The sequence below is a fragment of the Symphalangus syndactylus genome, chromosome 3, assembly GCF_028878055.3.
Source record: "Symphalangus syndactylus isolate Jambi chromosome 3, NHGRI_mSymSyn1-v2.1_pri, whole genome shotgun sequence".
NCBI lineage: Eukaryota > Metazoa > Chordata > Mammalia > Primates > Hylobatidae > Symphalangus > Symphalangus syndactylus.
The window spans coordinates 149,837,352-149,859,758 of record NC_072425.2 but is presented as its reverse complement, the minus strand read 5'-3'; the positions used below and the strand labels follow the sequence as shown (position 1 = coordinate 149,859,758).

Below are 22,407 nucleotides of genomic sequence, written 5' to 3'. Positions count from 1 at the left end.
ACTTGACAATATGTTTTTCAAAAACAGAATACACACCCACCCCCCACACACACAGACACACACATAACACACCACATATGTATGCGTATATAAACACAAACATAAATATATAAGTCCTTAGTTTTCTTGAAGTTGGAACTTGATCAAATGTCTGTCTAGCTGTTTGTAATACACCTATCACTGGCCTGCTCAGACACTGGGCAGCCTCACTAAATCTAACCTCAAATACCTACATGTGGAATAATAAATGCTTTGGCTTCTTTTCCTTCTTTTGTGGTTGACAGAATGAGAAGGTTGGTAGTAAGATTTTATAGTAATAGGATTATCAGGACTTGCATGTGAAAGCAGGACCCTCATTAACTAGAGGTTAATGACCTTACCTATTACGGGCTCCTAAGAACCCAAGATGACAGGAAGGAGATTCAAATCCCACGCTCCATTTTCTTTCCTTCCTTTCTGGTTTCATTCATTCATTCAGTTTTTGCTGTGTTAAGGCTGTATGTAAGACCCTCTGATGTTTCCAGAGTGAAGATGCAGACAGGGAAGGCACTGGATGGAGATGAGGAATAGAAGCATTCAGAGCCTCCAGCCCCAGGACCCTGGGGGTGAAGGCACATTGTTAAAGGAAGCCCTGCCGCATTCTGACTCTAGAGCATCCCAAACAGCACAGCAGCCTCTACTTACAAACATGTGCTCTATAGTGAGCTGTTTGGTTGGTTACTTGGAGAAAAGTATACTTAAAGTGACTTACTGATGATGTCTCTTGTTGTATTTCTTGAGGGAATTATAGATAATTAAGAGAAGAAAAGCAAAACTCTCTCATCCTACAACTCAGAAATAAATATTGATATCATATGTCTAGACAAGTATATTGGGTCATAACAAAAATGGGAGAATCCTGTATAATTATTTGTAATGGCAGCATGTTGAATAGCATTAAAATATTCATTCCTCCCAGTTTTTTAATTTGGCTGTGATCTATTGGCCTATCTTCCAGGTTGATAATTCTGTGTCCAACTGCTATTCAATTCATCTATTGGGTTAATGATTTCAGATATTGTGTCTTTTAATTCTGGAATTTCTATGCAATTTTTAAAAAATGAATTTAAACACTCTGTTAAAATTCTTCATTTATACATCTCTTTCCTCCATTTTGTCTCTCTCTCCTTTTTTTTTTTAACCAAAGTAATCATAGTCATTTAAAGTCTTTGTCTGCTAACTCCAATATAGGTATCATATTATGGTCTGCTTCAATATCTTTTCCCCTGTTCAGTTATCAGTCATGTTCTAGTGACCTTGTAGTACATACCAGACATTGCATATAAAGGAATCATAAAGCTACAGATATTATTTTTCTCTAGACATCTCTCCTATTCCTTCTGGTATGCACAAAATTTCTGGCATTAAAAAATACTAGATGTGTGAAAAGGCAAGGAAATATGACTGATAATCCATACATAGCACACAAAATAATAGAAGTAGACTCATATATGGTTCTTATATTGGATTTGGCAGGCAAGGACTTTGAAATAACTATAATTAACACATGTATTAGTAAGGTTCTCCAGAAAATAGAAACTATGATTTTATATATAATATAATCTCATATATATATATATATATATACACACTCATATCTATCTGTTTGTCTATCTATCTATCTATCTATCTATCTATCTATCTATCTATCTATCTATCTATGAGAGAGAGACGTTCTAGGGAATTGGCTCACATGGCTAGTGAGACTGGCAAGTCCAAGTCTGCAGGGTGGGCGGCAGGCTGGAGACATGGAAAAAGGTGATGCTGCAGTTCAAGTGCAAAGGCCGCGTGCTGACAGCATGCCCTCTTGCGCTGGATGGTGAGTCTTTTGTTTTATTCAAGGGTCCAACTGATTACACAAAGCCCACCCATGTTACGGAGGGCAGTCGACTTTGCTGAAAGCCCACTGATTTAAATGTGTTGTTGATGTATACAATTAATTACCCCAAATTGAAGAAAAGATAAAACAGAAGAAAATAGAATAAAAAACTGATAAAGTAAATGAAAGGATGGAGAATTTTAAGAGAAAATTGAAATCTAGGAAATGAATCAAGGATCTTCTCTACTTCCAAGCTCAGTATTTCCACAGTTGTTTCATCCGTGAATGGTTGAACCCTGGCACCTCTTTTGCTAGTTCCCAGTATAGCCCCAGATTGTCAGTGAGGCTCCATCATGAAGTGTCTGTTCTCAGGTCTGTGGGATTCTATCCAGGTTTATGCTTTCTAAACACAGTCTGTAGCATCTGTCTCCTCTTCTATCAGATGTCAACTTAGAATGAATTTCTCCCTTGTACAATGCCATATTGTGGTCACTATTTCATAATGTCTTGGTAATACTTTAAATATTTTATTTTATTTTATTGAAGTTTAAGTTTTATGTTGTATATTATAAATACTCTTTGCATTGATATATAGACTTCTGTAGCCATAAGTATTTTCTCCTGATAATTACTAGGCTCTTCTTCCATTACATTTTTTTTTGGCTGGGGGGTTACATGGCACCCATTACGGTCTAAATATATAGATTTATCTAATCCCTCCCTTTTGCCTCTAAAATTTAAATTCAAAGCCCTCCTGGTAAAGCTGAGTTTTCTCCTGCCAAGTTCATTACTCTATTTCAGGGAATTATGAGATGTTCTCTGCCCTTGTTATGAGATCACCTCTGAAGCATAGGCATATATCCAGAAAAACAAACCTTATTTTCCTCTAGTATCAGCTACATAGGCAGCTGTCTCCTACACACATCCCTTTTAAAATTTTCTTTCCAAAGACAAAAAAGAAACCATGAAAACACCACCTGTGGTCCCAAATCCTTCAGTTTCATACCTAAGACTACAGGGTCAATAGAGATACAAAGAAAATTTATTTGGGATATTATATTAATAAAATTGTATATACTGGCCTCACTGGTTTGTAGACTTGAGTTTTAGAGAAATACTCTTTTTTCATAGTGTATCATCTTCAAAAGTAAAGCACTATCCCAGCAACCAACACCCCCACCCCAGTCATCTGAAACTCCCAGTGTATGATGACATGGTATTTTTTCTTTAAGATTGAATATGAAAGCCTCAACCATCACATCAAGCCACAGATCAATCATAGCCACCACACAGAGAAAATTACCATTTGGCAACATCCATCATCTTTACAAGTGCTACCCACATCTAACTCCACCTGAGCCAGCATTGTTCCTGCTTACTTCTATCTTCAGTGAGGCTGGAAATCAACAAAAGGGTCTTATTCCCTTTATTGGGAGAAGACGGGAGAGTAGCACAGAAATGCCTTTCTGAGGGGCAATTGTCTTTCCAATCCTGGATTCCCTTGTTGTCAGCTCCCTCTCCACCCCTCATTTTATGAAATCAATAAAGAACTGAAACTCTCCTTGTTTATTTGTCGACTATACCCTTCTCCCTCCTGTACAACTGATTTCGAAAAAGGATATGGCTGTGGAGAGAAGAGTTATTATCTCTATCCTAAAATGAACAAGAGAAGCAGGCTAGACATCTGTGTTGTATTTGAGCCATGAAAATGCAGTCCCACAACGGACAAAAACTCACTCAGAACTCTCGAACTCTGTGATTCTAGGTTTCTTCTTCTCTGATGAGTAATAGCCTTGTTCCCTGAACACCCAGGTGTCATGTATCTCTTCCTGCTATAAACAAGAAATCTTACATGCAGTTGGAGGTAAATGCCCACTTCTTGTTTTTGCGTAACACATAAAAAAAGAATGTTTTTATACTTAAAAAGGCATTTTAAATGGTTGAAAACAAATCACAAGAAGAATATTTCATAATGCATAAAATCATATAAAATTTAAATTTCAGTGTCGTAAATAAAGTTTTATTGGTACACAGTCACATTCACTTACATAATGCCTAGGAGATATTTTTAAATGGCAAAATTGAGTATTTGCAACAGAGACCATATGCACCTCAAAGCCAAAGGATTTACTATCTGGCCCTTTACAGAAATAGTTTGCCAAGCTGTTTCAAAGCAGAAACTGACCTAAGAGAGACTGCTTGTCTATGATCATGTTAAACCACAATGCCATGAAGTTGGAATCAATATTGTCCTACGTGATTTTTCATGCTGCTTAGAAAGCCTCTGAGTCTTTAGTCCAATATTGCTCTTATTTTCCAGCACAGCTATGGCAAACATGTCCATTTCCTCAAGACTCCAACTCGCCCTTGCCACTTTTCACAGTCCCACCAGCTGATTTCATGTCCTATTTTATGTAGAGAAAAATTAGGCCAACAAGTGTGAACTGCCTCCAGCTGCTGCTTCTTGCCTTCCTTCCTCTGCATCTAGCACCCATCTTGTCTTCCTTCTGCACATCTCTGCTTTGCAGCAAGACACATTTCTCTATCTGTGTCTGTTGCATTCTTCTTCAGGATGTCATGCCACCCAATATCTCTTTCTTCTTCTAGATCTTCAACCTTGACTGACTTTAATAAATTTTGTCACAACATATAAACATGAGTTTTTGAAGAAAATCAATGAATAAGAATTTTAAAACCATCTTAACCCCATGTCCTCCTTTGATGACCCTCCTGGGGTGGGGGGGGTCACATTAATCTCCCTCATTCTCCTCACACCTAACCTACTTGAAAGAGTATTCTATATTCACTCTTCTTAACTGTCACTGTCATTTCTGAACTCATACAAACCTTCCAGAGACATGAAAGGGCATAAAATATTTTGGGGGAAAATAATCTAAGGTAGACAGGAGGAGTCAGGGCCAAACAGACCTTAAATTCCTTCGTTAAAGACTTCAAACTTAACGCCAAGAGTGAAGGGCAGCCATTGAAACATCTCCACACATCTTTAATCTATTATTTTTTTCTGATGTGTTACATGTTTGTGTAGCCCCTTCCCATCCTCACATACTTCACAGGAGGTCCCTGCCACCTGAATTACAGTAGAGAATTCTGCAAATACTCAGCGGGCCAACAGGTCAAGATGAGGAGGAGACTTCTATTCTCATAGCAAGACTTAAAAGTCCTGGTAGGTCATCAAAAAAGGAAAGGCATAATCTGATAGATGTTTTAGAAAGATGACTCATGAAAGAATGAGAAATGGATTTAATCTGGCGAATTTGGAAGGAAAAAGATGAGTTAAGAAACTATTAAAATAGTCCAGATGGGGCAAAGGCTTCAACTTTACAGCAAAGTGTTTTATGGGGGTCACGAAAATCAGGTAAGAAATGAAACTAAGCTCTTTGGGGAAAGATGGCTTTTAAGTTCACAATAAAGGCTTCACAATGATTTACTGTAACTTGTTTTTTTTTTCTAAATGGGTCGTATTCCATTGTGTTCAGAACACTTATGAGTGACTGTGTGCTATTGTAGGAAGTGTATTTAGGACCTACTTCATCCGCACTAATGAGGACACTTGCCCCTTGTGAGCTGCTTCCACAAGAATCTTCTATTTCATTGGAGTCTGAAGTCTGAAATCCTAATTCCTCTACGGCCCCCCATAGCAAATTCCCATTACAATAAATTCCATGAGGCTATGTGTGATGGTTAATTTTTTACATGTCAAGGTGACTGGGTCATGGAGTGCCCAGATTAAACATTATTTTTGAGTGGGTCTATGAAAGTGTTTCAGGATGAGATTAGCATTTGAATTGGTGGACTCTGGACTCAGTAAACTAGAATGCCTTTATAATATGAGTGGTCACAATCCAGTCTATTGAGGGCCTGGATAGAACAAAAGGCAGAGGAAGAAGGAATTTGCCCCTCCCATTTTTTCATTTCTGCCTCACTGCTTGAACTGGGACATCTCATTTCATCGGCTTCTGCCCTTGGGCTGGGATTTACATCACTGGCTCCCCTAATTCTCAGGCCTTTGCACTGGACTGAATTATAACACTGGTTTTCCTGGGGCTCCAGCTTGTACTTGGCAGATTACGAAGTTTCTCAGCCTCCATAATCGTATGAGCCAATTTCTCAAAATAAATACATCTCTATCTCTACCTATAATCTCCTATTAGTTCTGTTTCTCTGAAGAACCTTGACTGAAACAGCAGACAATGTTTCAGTCTCCAGTTTCTTCTCAACTCATCACTCTCCAGTTCCTAGTACATATCGCTTGCTACATAGTAGAATTCAGTACTATTTTGAATGAATGAATGAATGAGCAAAGAAACCTGTGAACTTGGAAGTGACTGCTGTCATTCATCCATCATTGATTAGTTATTTACTAAACACACGCTTTGTGATCAGAACTGTTCTAGACATTGGGATTTCAGTGTGAAAAGGATAACTTTGAGGCAATCACTAAAGAGGTGATTGTGAAGGCGATGGACACATTATTTGAAAAGGTGCATGCAAAACGCACACCTATCTCAGACAAGGGTGAGGAATGCTGGCTTCCAAAATGAGATTCCATTTAAGCTGAGGCTGAAGGCAAACAGTAATTATCCCAGGGAAAGTAGGATGGGGGAGAGCAATACACAGGGGGAAGCAGCAGAGATGAGAATTAAGGTAGGGGTTTCACAGGTTAAAGTAGTTCAAGGTTGGCAGAAGGAAGAGCTTACAGAGGCAATGATGAGGGATGAAGCTGGACAAAAAACAGTGGATGAAGGATATCTATAATGAGGGGTTCAGACTTGATGCTGGGGATGCACAGTGCTGCATCTTTGAAGAGGTTCTCTCCAATTAAGATAGAATTCAGCTAAGAGTGAGATTTAAGATGGGGATACAGAAGACAGGAGGAGGTTGCTGCTGCAGGCTGTGGCACTGTGGTGCTGATGATGGGGGCTGCTTCTCTTGCATTGGTAGTGTCCATCATGCAACAAAATGACTGTTGTGGTGCTCAGGTTCTACCATTGTGCTGGTACTTCTGCAGAATTAAAGGAGCTTTTGTGAACTCACTTTGAAAATTAAACAACCCTCTTAATAAACTCTTTTGATGGAAAAATATGTTGAGACTTCTAATTATCACTGTAAAGACTGACTTGAGAAATGCTGCCTTGTTATAATTGAGACATTGTTTCCATATATGAGTTCTTTAAAAGAGATATGCAGATGGACATGATCTTTGAGCTATAAAAAGTCTGAACCAAGATATCCTTAAGATATCATCAAAATATGAAGTTATCTAAAAAAAAGTGCACTGAGTTCACAGAAATTAAATTCAAAAGCAATGACATTATTACAAAATAGAACCTATTTGAATCAAAAGGGAATATTTTATTGATTTTCATTGAGTTTTATTTTAAATTAACTTGAAAGTTTGTAAGTTTTATAGAACTGCTCAGTGTTTTCAGGGAGGTCTCATTTAGTAAATCATAGCTGTACAAACCTCGAGTTATAGGACCTCTGTATAGATCTAATTCATCTTGCTTTCAACGAATATTTTTTGAGGACATATTATGTGGAAATCACTGGATTAACTGCTAGGGAGATACAGAAAAGTACTAGTAAAAGCAGGCTTCTGCCCTCAAGGAGAATTTAAGTTGGTGAGGAAGATATACACAAAATGATAACTAATAACACAATCTATGTAATAACAGAGTAGGAGACGAATTAGTGATAAGATAATCAAGATCATTGTAGTTCCAAGGAACGGGCAATTAAATGTAGCTGGAAGTAGAATATTTGCTGAGTTCTCAATGTTGGATCCACTTTTAATAGACAGATAAAAGAAGGGAGCAGACCATCTGGTTTTCTACTTCATCATGCTATTGAAACTATACTTTAAAACATTTCCAATAACCTCCTAATTGCTATTTTTAATAGTCTTGCCTCAGCTTTCAGTTCATATCCTCTTTGTAGTGCTCGACTTTAAAACTTTCTCTCTCTTGATTCTGTAATGTTAATTTTCTGAGTGTCAACGCTATTTCTTTGGTTCAGTTTTCTTCCTCTGTAGGGTAGATTAGGAGCATTGATTGCAACCGATTATATCATTCCTTTTTTCTACTTTTTATTGCCGCCTGTTGCTCAGGTTCACCTTTCAGACACAGGGAGTAAAATTGAGGAAACTGATCTATACTTTGCAATGGGCAGTGTAAATATCCTCCTGGAAGATGGAAGTTTAGTGCTCTTCATCCCTGGTCACTCAGGGAAGGGCCTGGCCATGAACGTGCTCCTTCCCTGTCCCATTTAGTCCTTAAAGTTGTGATTCTCTAAGGTTGGGTTAAAAGGACCCCTGAAGAAGCTGGTGCACAGTTAGCAATGAGAAAAATTAGGCTAAAATTCTGGGGGATCCAGCCTGTCCAGGTATTTTACGCTGCAAGCCACTGCATCTAAGCTGGAGAAATAAACTAAGAGGTACAAGAGATGACCACATCACTGTATATATTAATATAATTTGAGGATAAGCAACAAACTGTTCTGTGATTATGTTCATTTAGTCCTATGAACAAGCTGATGCTCTAATCCGTCTGCCTATTGATGGAGCGTTAGACTCTTCTCACCCATGGGTGGTTTTTATGCTTTTAAAATAGGGTATGATTGTGTTGCTGTTTCTGCGTTTGAACCCTTAGTGAGCAGTGACCTTTCCAGTCTCTGAGTGATTAAGGCTCTTATTAATTTCCTGTGGGGTTGCCGACGCTCTAACGCAGCAGACTGGTGGGGATTCATTAACATGTGGGGCTCTAATTAGCGGCATAGGATCTGTCTCTGTTCTTACTCCAATATGGAACAAAGCTATAAATATAGACACATAAGAAAAAATACACAAAACTGTGACCGAAAGAAAGAGGTGTTGACATGTCCAGGGCAGATCTTTAAACACAAACAGCCACTTTCCTGCGGCCTAATCAGGCTCTTCTAGAAAACTGCATCTGGATGGGATGGGACAGTATGGGAGAAAATCTGAGGGGGTCTAGATCAGCCTTGGAAATAATTATTGATTGAGTTATATTGTTAACTCCCTTCTGCACCTGTGATTCAATGAATTGCAACTCTAAAGGAAGGTGAAAAGAATTGAAATCCCTTGATGCTGAGAAGAGAAGTAAGAGGGATTTAATAATAATCGTTATGTCTGGGCAGGATTTTAATGGAGAGAATAATGACCACATTCCCTGTTTCCCAACCTAGAGAAGAAATGAGTTCAAATTGCAGCTGGGAGCACTTTGATTGGTTAATTAATATTTTGGGGGCCCTTACAAGATACTAAACCCTTTGCAATGAGCTTGTAGGTAGTTAGTGCACAACTCTTGGGGGGCACCTAAAAATGTGCCAGATGTTGCTTATGAAATTCTCTGGCACTGACAGTGAATCGATCAGGTTAGGCTTCAGGAAGCATTCTGCAAATTGTTACACACTGGATTGAATGCCCAAGAAGGGAATGTGTTATCCCCACCCACCCAGCACCTGAAGATCTTTATAAACAGGAAAGAAATTCATTAAACTGAGGTCAAGGAGCTGGGCTGACCTGAGAGGGAGAATTCTTGGTATAAAGACTCAGCCCTTAAGATGGGAGCAGGCAACTCTTTTCCTTCCTCTACCCTTAGGTGCCATGCGTTTGAGGTGCCCAGAGCAAACATTTTGAAGGTACAGTCATTAAGTTCCATTTTCAACACCACTCTTTGGTATTTTCTTCTTATTTATTTATTTTTGAGATGGAGTCTCTCTCCATCAACCAGGCTGGAGTGCAATGGCACGATCTCAGCTCACTGCAATCTCTGCCTCCCAGGTTCAAGTGATTCTTCTGCCTCAGCCTCCTGAGTAGCTGGGATTATAGGTACGTGCCACCACGCCCAGCTAATTTTTGTATTTTTAGTAGAGACGGGGTTTCACCATGTTGGTCAGGCTAGTCTCTAACTCCTGACCTCGTGATCCTCCCAAAGTGTTGGGATTACAGGCGTGAGCCACTGTGCCCTGCCTGGTATTTGCTTCTGATCTGAGTCTAGACATGCTGGTGCTTGGAAGTTTCCATCACTGTAACCCTTCTTTTCTTTCCACCTGTATCCACCGAGGCAAGGTTTCCCTGGGAGTGGGAATTGTGAACATCTAACAGAAAGGATGCCCAGAGCAGAATGAGACTTGAAGTCTGACCTGCACTTTCATGTCCACGATTCCATGGTTTCCCTTTAGGCAGGTATGGCTGCCTACACAAAGATGTGGCCCTTGGAAGGCTAGCTCAGAAGATGGAGGGAGAGGCTGCGTGCGGTGGCTCACGCCTGTAATCCCAGCACTTTGGGAGGCTGAGGCGGGCGGATCATGAGGTTAGGACTTCGAGACCATCCTGGCCAACATGGTGAAATCCCGTCTCTACTAAAAATACAAAAAATTAGCCAGGTGTGGTGGCGGGTGCTTGTAGTCCCAGCTACTTGGGAGGCTGAGGCAGGAGAATCACTTGAACTCGGGAGGCGGAGGTTGCAGTGAGCCGAGATTGCGCCACTGCACTCCAGCCTGGTGACAGAGCAAGATACCGCCTCAAAAATAAACATAAAATAAATAAATACATAAATAAACAAAAAGAAGATGGAGGGAGAGAAACCTACAGCACTTGAAGAGGTGGCGTCTTGGCCAAGCCCCATTCAGAATCAGTGTGTGTGAAGTGGGGGTGAATGTGAACTATTCAGAGACCAATTCTCATAGAATTTAACATAAATCATAAATAAACACTTGGAGATGGCACTTTTTTTAATTAAAATTTTTATTTTTTTAAGATGGCATTTTAAATAAATGAGCTATCAGTGTATTATGCTTACTGGAGACTCCAGTCTTTCATTAACCCTGGGGAACATTTAGAAATACAATATTAAAAATGTTGTTAAGATTTATAATCTATAGTGAGGAACATTAAAAATAAGCTCCGTACACCTGCATGAACTTAAATAAAATCATCCTGGTTCAGCACTTAGCACTTGGCCTGGCACACAGCGTAGCACAGTGGTAACTGTAGCTCGGAGCTGCTTTGTCCAAATGAGGTTCCTAAGTCAGCCCTGGAGTATGGGGGGAGCTGAGGTTTGGATTATCGACTTGCTTCACACTTGCACTCACTGCTTTCCTCTGTCTTCCTACCTCATTTCTCTATTTCACTGCAGTTAATACCACGATCATAGTGGCCCAGGGAAATGAATGGGAAGTTAGCCACGTATGCTGCTTCTTAGCATCAGCGAATGGTTTAGTAAGGAAGGTGGTTAGCGTTATGGAAGAAAATTAACTTAGCATTAATTTTTGCTGCTTCTGTTTTTCCTTTTAAATCCTAAGAGTGAGTGCCACTTTCTTTAAAATCTCTAGACAGCTTATTTCTTTGAGCATAGCCTTCCAGAGGCTGTCAGTGGGGTAAAAACAAGCAAACTTTTAAAAAGCAACCCCCCGCCACCGGCCAAATTTTAAAAAAGCAAAGCTTTTCTTTTGGGGCTTTTAGAATAACAAAGGTATTGCCATCTGAATTATGTTTGTATCTGAAACTAAAAGCTTTCAGCAGCTCAGCACCGTCCTTTGGCCAGAGGTCCTGGTTATCACTAAGAGACCTTCTCTATGGAGGTTTGAGAGCCTATTAATAGGATAATCAATGATGTGTTACTGCTTTTTAGGAGAATTACTTTCAGCTCTGAAATCCTGTGTACTTTGCCAAGAGAAATTCAGTACAATCCCAAATTGCTTCAAACCTGTTTCAATAATTAGCAGCAAGTAGGTGAAGGAAAAGATAAGGCAAGGAGAGACGACAGTCATACCCGCTCACAGTCGTGTTTTATTTTCACTAACTAGGAAAGTGGAAGCTTCATCACAGGGTTATACCCAATGACCATCAAATTTCTTTGGAAAAAAAATGTGTTAACCCTTCAGGATCCAGCCTCCACAGTTCACTGCGTTTACCATGATCCCACACAGTGCTCTGTCCCCTCCACTGTGCTTTTAACATTTTAGATGTATCAATCTCTTCAAATTTCCCTGACCAGTAATGCTTTCTTGTAGCACTGTGCATTTGCACATTCTGTTCCCACTGCCAGGAATTCCTTTCCGGCAGGTATTCCTGCTGAACGCTCTTACACTGCACATCAAGACAGACCAGGCAGGGATTTCTCACTTAGATTCCCACCGTGCTATAGTGTCTCAACATCCTGCAGTCTGAACTTTATTACATTGCCTTGTAATCACATGTGGACATGTTGGCCTACCTTCTCTAAACTGTGAACCTTATTAGGTAGAGAACTGTATTTGGTTCCCAGCCCCTAGTATAAAATTGAACCAAATGAAATTGCTGATATTTGACTTTTTAAATCTACAGCTAGCTATATGATACAGCGATTTCATGTAGTTCGATCAAATTCATTGCCAGCAGAAAGAACGGTTAAAAATATCGCTCTTGAAAGAAAGAATGATCTACATTTACTCATGTAATATGTGATTTCTTTCATTGTAATGTCTTTGTCCAGATTACAAATCAGAATTTTGATGGCCTTACAAATAAGTTGGGAAGAATTTCCTCTTCAGGCTAGAGTTTGCTTAAGAGTGGTATTAATCCATCCTTGAATGAATGATAGAATGTACCAGAGATTTATAAATTCTGTCCCTTTGATTGATACAGGTTTAGCTGGGAGTGGGAATTCTGAGCATCTAACAGAAAAGATGCCCAGAGAAGAATGCTACTTGCGGTCTGACCTCCCATTATAGCTATGATTCCTTGATTTCCCTTCAGACATGTCTGGCTGCCTACACAAAGATATGGTCATTGGAAGGCTATTCAGAGATGGAGGGAGAGGAATCCACAGCACTTTAAGAGCTGCTTCTTGGCCAGCCCCATTCAGAATCAGTATGTGTGAAGTGGAGATGAATGAATACTAGAATTTACCCATAGATTTATAAATTTTATTCTTTGAAGTGAAATGGGACTTACAGATTTTTTATAGAATGCATTTCTCAAGGAACTTTTTGATTTTTAGTAATATCAGAGTTGTCAATTTTATGGGGATAACTTATTAATGCTGTTTCCCTGTTTTCCTTTTAATATCTGGGAGATCTCTAGTGATAGCCTCAAGTTTATTCTTCATGTTGGTAATTTGGCCTTCTTTGCTTAATCGTGATTATTCTTTTTAGGGATTTTGGTAAATTTTATTCGTATTTCCAAAAAAACCAAGTTTGAGATATAGGTTTTCTCTATTGTTTGTTTTCTAGTTCATTGGGTTTTGCTCTTATGTTTATTGTTTCTTTGTGTCTATATAACTAGGATTTAGATTTTTCTTCTTTATCTACTTACAATGGAAATATAGATTTTTATTTTATTGTAAGTCTTCTTTTCTAATACATGCTTTTCAAAACTATACATTTCTCTGTGAGCATTCCTTTAGGGGCATCTTTATCATTTTGATATATTTCATTTTACATTATATAACATTTTAAATATTTGCATTTTTTGTGACTTCTCCTTTGATCCATGAGTTATTTAGAAATGTGTGCTTTTTTGTTGCTTGTAATTTCCAATTCAGGCTTTAAATTGTATTCAGACTTGTTCTAAGGCCAAGGATAATGGTATATATTGGTGAATAGCTTATATACATTTGAAAAGAATGTGTATGATGGCACTGTTGGGTGTAGTGTCCTGTAAATATTGATTAGGTCAAGTTGGTTGACAGCCATGTTTAGATCTTACATTTTCTTCCTCCTATTTGCCTACATTTCTAGCAATTACTGAGTGAGTGGAATTAAAATATCCAACTTTAGTTGTAGATTTGTCTATTTCTTCAGTCAATTTTGTCAGTTTTTGCTTTGTGGATTTTGATACTCTCTTACTAGGTGAATACGTACTTAAGATTAGCATGACTTGTGGGTAATTTGCTCTTTTATCATGCACTATTTCACATGATCTCTTGTAATATACTTTTTCCTGATTTCTACTTTGTTGGATATGAATAAACCCACATCAACTTTCTTATGCTTGCTGCTTGCATGTTATATCTTCTCCCATGTTTTTAAACTTGTCTATTTCTCTATATTTAAAGTGTGTCTTATGTAGACAGCTAACAGTTGTGTTGTGTTTTTCTATCCAGTCTGTTAGTCTATGCCTTTTAATTGGCATTTTAAATCCCTTCACATTTCATGTAATTATTGTTTTGGTTTGATTTAAGTCTACCATATGGCAATTTGTTTTTTTGTTTGTATGTTTTATCTTTTGTTGTTTTCTGTTTTTCCCTTCCCAGCCTCCTATGTTAATCCAGTATTCTTAAATTGCCAACTTATTTCTTCTATTAACTTCTTAGCTATAACTCTTTTTATTATAATTTTTATATGGTTTCTCTATGACTAATGACACGTATCCTTCTCCTTCACATTTCACACCCAACACTTTCTGATTCTCACTTCCTATTGTCTATTTTATGTTTACCTGTCCCTGTTTTCTGTGTGATTATTGTCATATAGTTTGCATTTTCATATGTTTTGAATTCCATCTTATACTGTTATTATTTTTGCTTTAAATAGCAGTTTTTAAAGTAAATTTTGAGAAGTAAACATACTCATTTTTATTTACCCACCTATTTATCATTTTTACCTATAGATCTGAGTTTCCATCTGGGATCATTTTCCTTTGAATTGAGAAATATCTTTTTAAATTTTTTATAGTGAAAGTCTGCTGTCAACAAATTTTCTAAGCTTTCATTTATAGAAAAGGTCTTTATTGCACTCTTGCCTGTGAAACTTTTGCTGGCTGTAGAATTTCTGGGCTGACTGTTTCCCTTTCTTTTTAGCAATCTGGAGAGGTTGTTCCACTGTCTTTCCTCCTCTGTTGTTCTGATGAGAAGTCAGAGTGTTGCTATTGCTGTTATCGCTATTCAATGTGCTCTTTTTATATTTGGTTTTCAGAAGTTAGACTATGATGTGCCTAGGTGTGGTACTCTTTATATTTATTCTGTTTGATGTTTGCTGGACTTCTGGGATCAATAGATTGGTCTGTTTTCTTAAATAAAATGTGGGAAGCTCTCTGCCACTGTATCTTAAAATATTTGCACAATGTCATCTCTTCTTTTTCTTAGGCACCAATTGCACAAAAAGTAACTCATTTAATAGCATTCTGTATGCCCCTGAGGCTCTATTTAATTTATAAAATCCTTTATTCTTCTCTTAAAATTGCATAATTTCTATTTATCTGACTTCAAAATCACTGGCTTTTTAATGCCATCTTGAATATGCTAATGAATCCATCCAGTTAGTTTCTCATTTAAGCGGTGTACTTATCAGTTCTAGAATTTCATTTGGTTCTGTTTCTATCATTTCAATTTCTATGTTGAGATTATCTCTGTTTGTTCATTTAGATCATATTTTCCTATAATTTTATGAACACATTTTTATTTAATTATTTGACTATATTTATAATAGCTGCTTTAAATATTTGTCTGCTAACTCTAACATCTGGGTTCAGTGTCTATTGGTGGATTTTATTCTTAAGGCTAGATCACAGTTTTCTCTTTCTTTTTAGGACTATTGATTTTTTGTTGAATATTGGCATCGTAGATAATACAGTATACAGTCTCTACATTCTGTCACCTTACTCTAAAGACTATTGACCCTTCTTTTAACAAGCAGCTCAATTACTGACTGATGACACTGGTCTAACCAGCCAAGGTCCAGCTTGGGATCCACACTGGATCTTGTCAGGGCTTCGTTTGAGGTTTTTCTAGAGAGAGTTTAGCATAAGTCGTGCTCTATTTGTAGTCATTACACCATAAGACCACCATTTTGGTCTCTCAGCTAGACTTCATGTGCCAAGGGGTAGATCTCATCACTCTAGCTGGGCCTAAATTTCAAAATCCCCAGGCACTGCACTTTCCCCAGCAGTGCCTTTAGTAGCTATGTTCTGCTTTTAATTACATAGCAGCTGCCACCTGGTAAACTTCTGGTTGTCTTGTTCGGTGGGGACTCCCTCAGCCACAGGCTTGCAGGGGCCTCCCAGAGCGTCTTGTGAGGCTTCCTTTTCACAGTTTCCTCCTCTCTAGTTTGCCACCTTGTAAATTCTAGAATCTCCAGCTGCTTTGAAATATGATTTTTCCACTCACGCTCCGCAGCAACATAGGGCTCTGCTTGCCTCCGACTTCATGCGATGTGGTTGGGAAACTGTCTCCAGGTAGAAACCCAGCGAATTATGGGACTCACCTTCTATTAGCCATTTCAGTCTTGTGTTGCCTGCTCTTTACTGACTGAAGACAATTATATTTGATATTTTAAAGCTGTTTATGGCCAAAGATCTATTCCAATACAGTTACTCCATTATGGTTGAAAGTGAAAATCATTTATGTAATGTGTCTCAAGGATTCTCATCAGGAATAATAACATTTCTTCTTAGCAAGCATCCTAAATAAGAATAGTTAATAGTTGGCATGGCTTACTGTATGCCGAGCATTGTTTTGAATGCGTTGCATATTAAACTCATTGAATTCTTACAACAGCACTCTAATTTAGGTACTATCCCTATTTTAAGTAGAAAAATTGACACACAGATTAATTGAATGCCTAAGTTTATACATCTATAACGTTATTGAGTCACTCGCTAGTTTTAGCTCCTATACCTTAACAACTATACTATGCTACCTTCTGGTGGAAGGTGGGTAGTGACTAAGCAAGGGGAAATGATTCCAAGAGGGAGCACATCCTCGCTCTTTAGTGAAGGATGAGTGTTCCGAGTATTCTAAGTTGAATCATAGCAGGTTTGGGCTTTAGGCCTCTGGTTCCCTCCCACCATGTCCCATCAGTTTTACCTCATTCCACCAGGAGGTTTTAATATTCACCATTAAGTACTACAGAGGTGCAGAAAAAGTGGTGGGAATGGTAGTGGGATTCATTCTTATTTTTCTCCCCATCCTCACCCACTGTATTCTTTTTCTTAGTTTGGATGTGAGCTCATAAAATGTGCCACCAAAAGAAGCTAGTTTAAAATTGAAACCTTTGGGTGGAATAATATATGCTAGAATGGCCGTTTGATCTATCTGTGACAAGTGCTAAAACACATGTGCATTGATTTTCTTCAAGGAGCGTATTTCTAAGGGTAATTTAATAGTAGTATTGAGCATAGCTTTTACTGGTGGGGAGGAGGAGGGGAGAACAGATGAAGAGAGGGAGCTGCTAATGGCGTTTTCCTAATGCAATTGCTTAGGTCAGTGGAAACCTGTCACAGCTTAATGCACTTGCTTTTTGAGGGTGTTATCGTGTCCAGGATTAAACCATTCCAAAACATGAAAACGACAGTTGCTTGTTAGAGTGGGAGCTTGTTAAAGACCTTCTATCAAGCAGTTATGATCATCTGAAGAAAGAAGTTATGGTTCTTATTTTTCTACCTTTAATTCTAAGTGAAGTCTAAGTACTAAGAAGAAAAAAGCATTTAATTTTCCAAAGAGGATGGGGAATAACACAATAAATTGCTTCAAAGACCCCTTTCTTTCTTTTCCCATCTACCTAATAGAAATCAGTCTTTATTTCTAGAGGAAATTCAGGGATTTTTGCTCTACTATGGGCCTGGAAACTGTAGAAAATTTAATCTCTGACGTGGCTTTGACTTCATGCACCTTTCTGGTACTCAGGATAGGAACATGGACCCTTCATTGAAATCACACCTAATACCTAGAGTCATCCAGTGAATATTCTGTGCTACAGTATATTCTAAATTTTTTGCACATTTCTGCTGTTGGTATTTGTTATGTTCGGAATATATAGTTCAGAAAAATCTCTCTAAAAGGGAGAGATGTTGTAACTGGATCACAAAGAAGGTGTCAGAAATTGTTTCTAAGAAATCTTTAGGGATTTGTTCTCCATTCATTTCTTGAACCAACGTTGATGGAGTACCAGAAGGCTAGTGAGCATAGACCAGGCTGAGCAGAGGGTGATTCATGATGAACCTGAAGAGGCAAGCAAGGGCCGAGAAACCAAGTCTGTTCAGGGGCTTCAGAGTTGATGTTAAGTACAATAAGAAGCCACGGAAATGCTTGTGGGGAAGGGTTGGCATGATCTGGTTTTCACTAAGTAAAGCTCACTTCAGATCCTGGGTAAAAAATGGACTGTGTGCTGGGGGAAGGAAGAGAAAGAGTTAAGAGGGTAGAGATGGTGATGGTTTGGGCTAATGAAGGTGCAAAGAAGATAACTTATTCAAGGTAACAGTTTGAGTCAGAAGCATAAGATTTTCTGATGGTCAAAAAGAAAAGGGAGTAGCCCAAAATGATTTTGGCTTGAACTTCATGACTGTTGGTGCTATTTACTTAGATGGTGAAGGCTGGGTTCAGGATGATGAGGGTGGTGGGGGGAGATGACAATTCTGGTGGGAGAGAAATCAAGAGCAGCATTTGGGAAATATTAGGTTTGAAATGCCTCAGAAACATCTAAAGAGGAATGTCCAAAGTTGAAAATTTGATTCAGTTCAAAATGTAATTGCTTTGAGGGCAGAGACATTATCTTTCATATAAGCACATGGAATACTGTATGGCACACAATAGCACTCAGTAAAGATTTCCTCAGTTCATGAGTCTAGAGCTTGGAGAATAGACTGAGACTTAACCTGAGAGGCATAAGCAGGTAGAAGCTATTTTAAACACAAAAATGGAAAAGCTCAAGATAAAATAAATTTATATACCCATTTCAGTTTCTTCTCTGTCAAAAGCAGTTAAAAATAATAGTTTCAGAGATTTCTTTTAGTACTAATATTCAGTGCAATTTAATTTTTTGGTTTGAAAAGTTTCTTAGAATTATAGAAAGAAACAGATGACTTAGCATTTGTTTTATTTAAATATACTTGGAATTGGTTCCATCTCATTCTGGTGTGTAGTGAGATGGAGAGAGGGCTGGTATACCATTCTGGAAGACCTTGTATTCTCTGCAGGCATGAGTCTGTAGGATCTTTCACAGTGCTGGTATAAAAGTCATAAAATGGAAGTCTGTGTCAAAATTATTTCTAAAATAAAAGTACCAATTGGTTCTTTAAAAATATCAACAAAATTGACAAGTCTTTAGCTAGACTGGGAAAGAGAAGACTCAATTTACTAAAATCAGAAATGAAAGAGGGTATATTACTACTTACCTTACAGAAATAACAGGATTATAAGAAACTATAATGAACAACTATATGCCTACAAAATAGATAACAGGTTAAATGGGCAAATTCTCAGAAAGATGCACACTGGAAAAACTGACTAAAGAAGAAATTAAAAATTTGAGTAGACCTATACAAAGTAAGTAAGTTGAATTAGTAATCTAAAAACTATCCATAGAGAAAAGCCCATGCCCAGGTGGCTTTACTGGTGAATTACTTCATTTAAAGAAGAAATAATATCAATTCTTCACAAGCTTTTTTATAAAATGGAAGATCAGAAAATACTTTCCAACTTATTCTATAATGTAATTATTACTCTAACACCAAAAAAGGCAAGTACATCACATGTAAAAAGCTACAGAAAAATATTTTATGGGTATAGATCAGAAACTTTTAAAAATGCAACCAAGCAAAATACAGTGATATATAAAAAAGGATTATACATCATGACTAAATACAATTTGTCCCAAGCATGTAAGGTTAACGTCTTAAAATCAATTAATGTAATCCACCATTTTAATAGAGTAATAGACAAAATCTATATAATAATTTCATTAGGCAAAACATTTGACAAAACCCAACAGCACGTTATGATAAAAACACTCAAGAAATTAGACTAGAAGGGAACTTCTCAACTTGATAAAGGGAACATATAAAAAATCTACAACTTGCATCATACTTCATGGTGAAATGCCAAAGGCTTTTCCCCTAAATCCAGAAACAAGATGAGGATGTCCACTCTCACCACCTCCATTCAACAATGTGCTATGGGTTCTAGCTAAAGAAATTAGTAAAAACAAACAAACAAACATAAACAAATTTAAAAATTCAGATTAGAAGAAAAATATCTTTTTGTAAATAACATGACAGTGTATATAGAAAATCCTAAGTAATCCATTAAAAGTTTGATTAGAACTATTGAAAGAGTTAAGCAAGGTTGCAGGATAAGTCAATATGTAAATCAATTACATTTCTATATACTAGCAATGAGCAATCCAAAAATAAAATTTAAAAGGCAGTTTCATGTACAATTACATAAAAAATACTTAGGAACAAACACAATAAAAGAAGTGAAAACTTATACTCTGGTATCTACAAAACATTATTGAAAGAAATTAAAGAAGACCTAAATAAATGGAAAGACATCCAATATTCATATAATGAAAGACTTAATATTGTTAAAAAGGCAATAGTTACCAAATTGGTCAAGATTCAATAAGTTCTTATTGAAATCCCAGCTGACTTATTTTCTGAATTTGACAAGCTGATAATAATGTTCACACAGAAATATAAGGGGCCCAGAATAGCCTAAATGATCTTTACAAGTGACTAAGTTGGAGGAATCACACTATCCAATTTCAAAACCTAATGCAATATTGTAGTAGTGAAGACAAAGTCATACTGGCATAAGAACAGACATAAACAGGCATCCTTCATTTTAGTGAGGTTTGCAGATATCACATTTTTTTTTACAAGTGGAAGGTCTGTGGCAACCCTGCATTGAGCAAGCCTATGACCACCATTTTTCTTTTCAACAGTATGTGCTCGCTTAATGTCTCTGTGCCACATATTATTAATTCTCACAATATTTCAAACTTTGTCATTACTATTGTATCTGTTATGGTGATCTGTAATCAGTGATCTTTGATGTGACTATTGTGATTGTTTTAGAGTGCCATGAACCGCACCCATATAAAAGGGCAAACCTTGTAGTCCCAGCTACTCGGGAGGCTGAGGCAGGAGAATGGCATGAACCCGGGAGGCGGAGCTTGCAGTGAGCCGAGATCGCGCCATTGCACTCCCGCCTGGGAGACAGAGCAAGACTCCGTCTCAAAAAAAAAAAAAAAAAAAAAAAGAGCAAACTTAGTAAATAGTGTGTGTGCTCTGAACTGTTCCACGATTCCCTCATCTCCTTCCTTCTCCATAAGACCCTAATTCTCCTCAATCCTAAAGTCTGAGGGAGGTGAGGAAGCTGTAGAAGAAATGTTTGAAGCTAGCAGAAGTTGGTTCATGAGATTTAAGGAAAGAAACCATCTCCACAAAGGTGTAAGGTGAAGGAGCAAGAGCTAACATAGAAGCTGCAGCAAGTTATCCAGAGATCTAGCTAAGATCATTGGTAAAGGTGGCTGCACTCAACAAGAGATTTCCAATGTAGATGAAAAAGCTTTGTATTGGAAGAAGATGCCATGTAGGACTTTTATAGCTAGAGAGGAGAAGTCAATGCCTGGCTTCAAAACTTCAAAGAACAGGCTGACTGTCTTGTTAGGGGCTAATGCAGCTGGTGACCTCAAGTTGAAGCCATTTGTCACCCTAAAAGTCCTAGGACCCTTAAGATTTATGCTAAATCTACTCTGCCTGTGGTCTACAAATGGAACAACAGAGCCTGGATGATAGCACATCAATTGACTGAATATTTTAAACCCGCAGTTGAGACTTGCTACTCAGAAAAAAAGATTCACTTCAAATTATATACTGTTCTTTGACAATCTACCCAAGAGCTCTGATGGAGATGTACAAGGAGAGGAATATTGTTTTCATGCCTGTTAACAAAACACCCATTCTGCTGCCATAGATAGCAATTGCTCTGATGAATGTGGCAAAGTAAATTGAACACCTTCTGAAAATAATTCATCTTTCTAGATTCCATAAAGAACGTTTGTAATTCATGAAAGGAGGTCAAAATATCAACATTAACAGAAGTTTGGAAGTTTATTCCAACTCTTGAGGGGTTTAAGACTTCAATGGAGAAAGTAACTGCAAATGTGCTGAAATAGCAAGAGAACTAGAATTAGAAGTGGAGCCTGATGATGTGACTGAATTGCTGCAATTTCATAATACAGTCTTAATGAAGGAGGAGTTGCTTCTTATGACTTAGCAACTAAAGTGGTTTCTTGAGATAGAATCCACTCCTGGTGATGATGCTGGGAATATTGTTGAAATGACAGCAAAAGATTAAAGTATTATATAATTTTAGTTAATTGGGACGGGCGCCGTGGCTCATACCTGTAATCCCAGCACTTTGGGAGGCTGAGGCGGGTGTATCACTTCAAGTCAGGAGTTCAAGACCAGTCTTGCCAACATGGTAAAACCCCATCTCTACCAAAAATACAAAAATTAGCCAGCCATGATGGTGCATGCCTGTAGTCCCAACTACTTGAGAGGCTGAGGCAGGAGAATCGCTTGACTCCCTGAGGCGGAGGTTGCAATGAGCCGAGATCATGCCACTGCACTCCAGTCTGGGTGACAGAGAAAGACTGTCTCAAAAATAAATACATAAATAAAACAAAAATAAAAATAATTTTAGTTAATAAATCAGTGGCAGGGTTTGAGAGGATTGAATCCAATTTTGAAAGTTCTATTGAGAGTAAAATGCTATCAAACTGCATTGCATGCTAGAGAGGTC

At 37.9% G+C, this 22,407-nt stretch overlaps 1 protein-coding gene across 9 annotated transcripts in view; it reads left to right on the top strand.

The window, feature by feature from the left end:
- OPCML (opioid binding protein/cell adhesion molecule like) overlaps positions 1 to 22,407 on the top strand; it is a 1,146,349-nt gene that overhangs the window by 744,065 nt on the left and 379,877 nt on the right. The window lies entirely within an intron of this gene.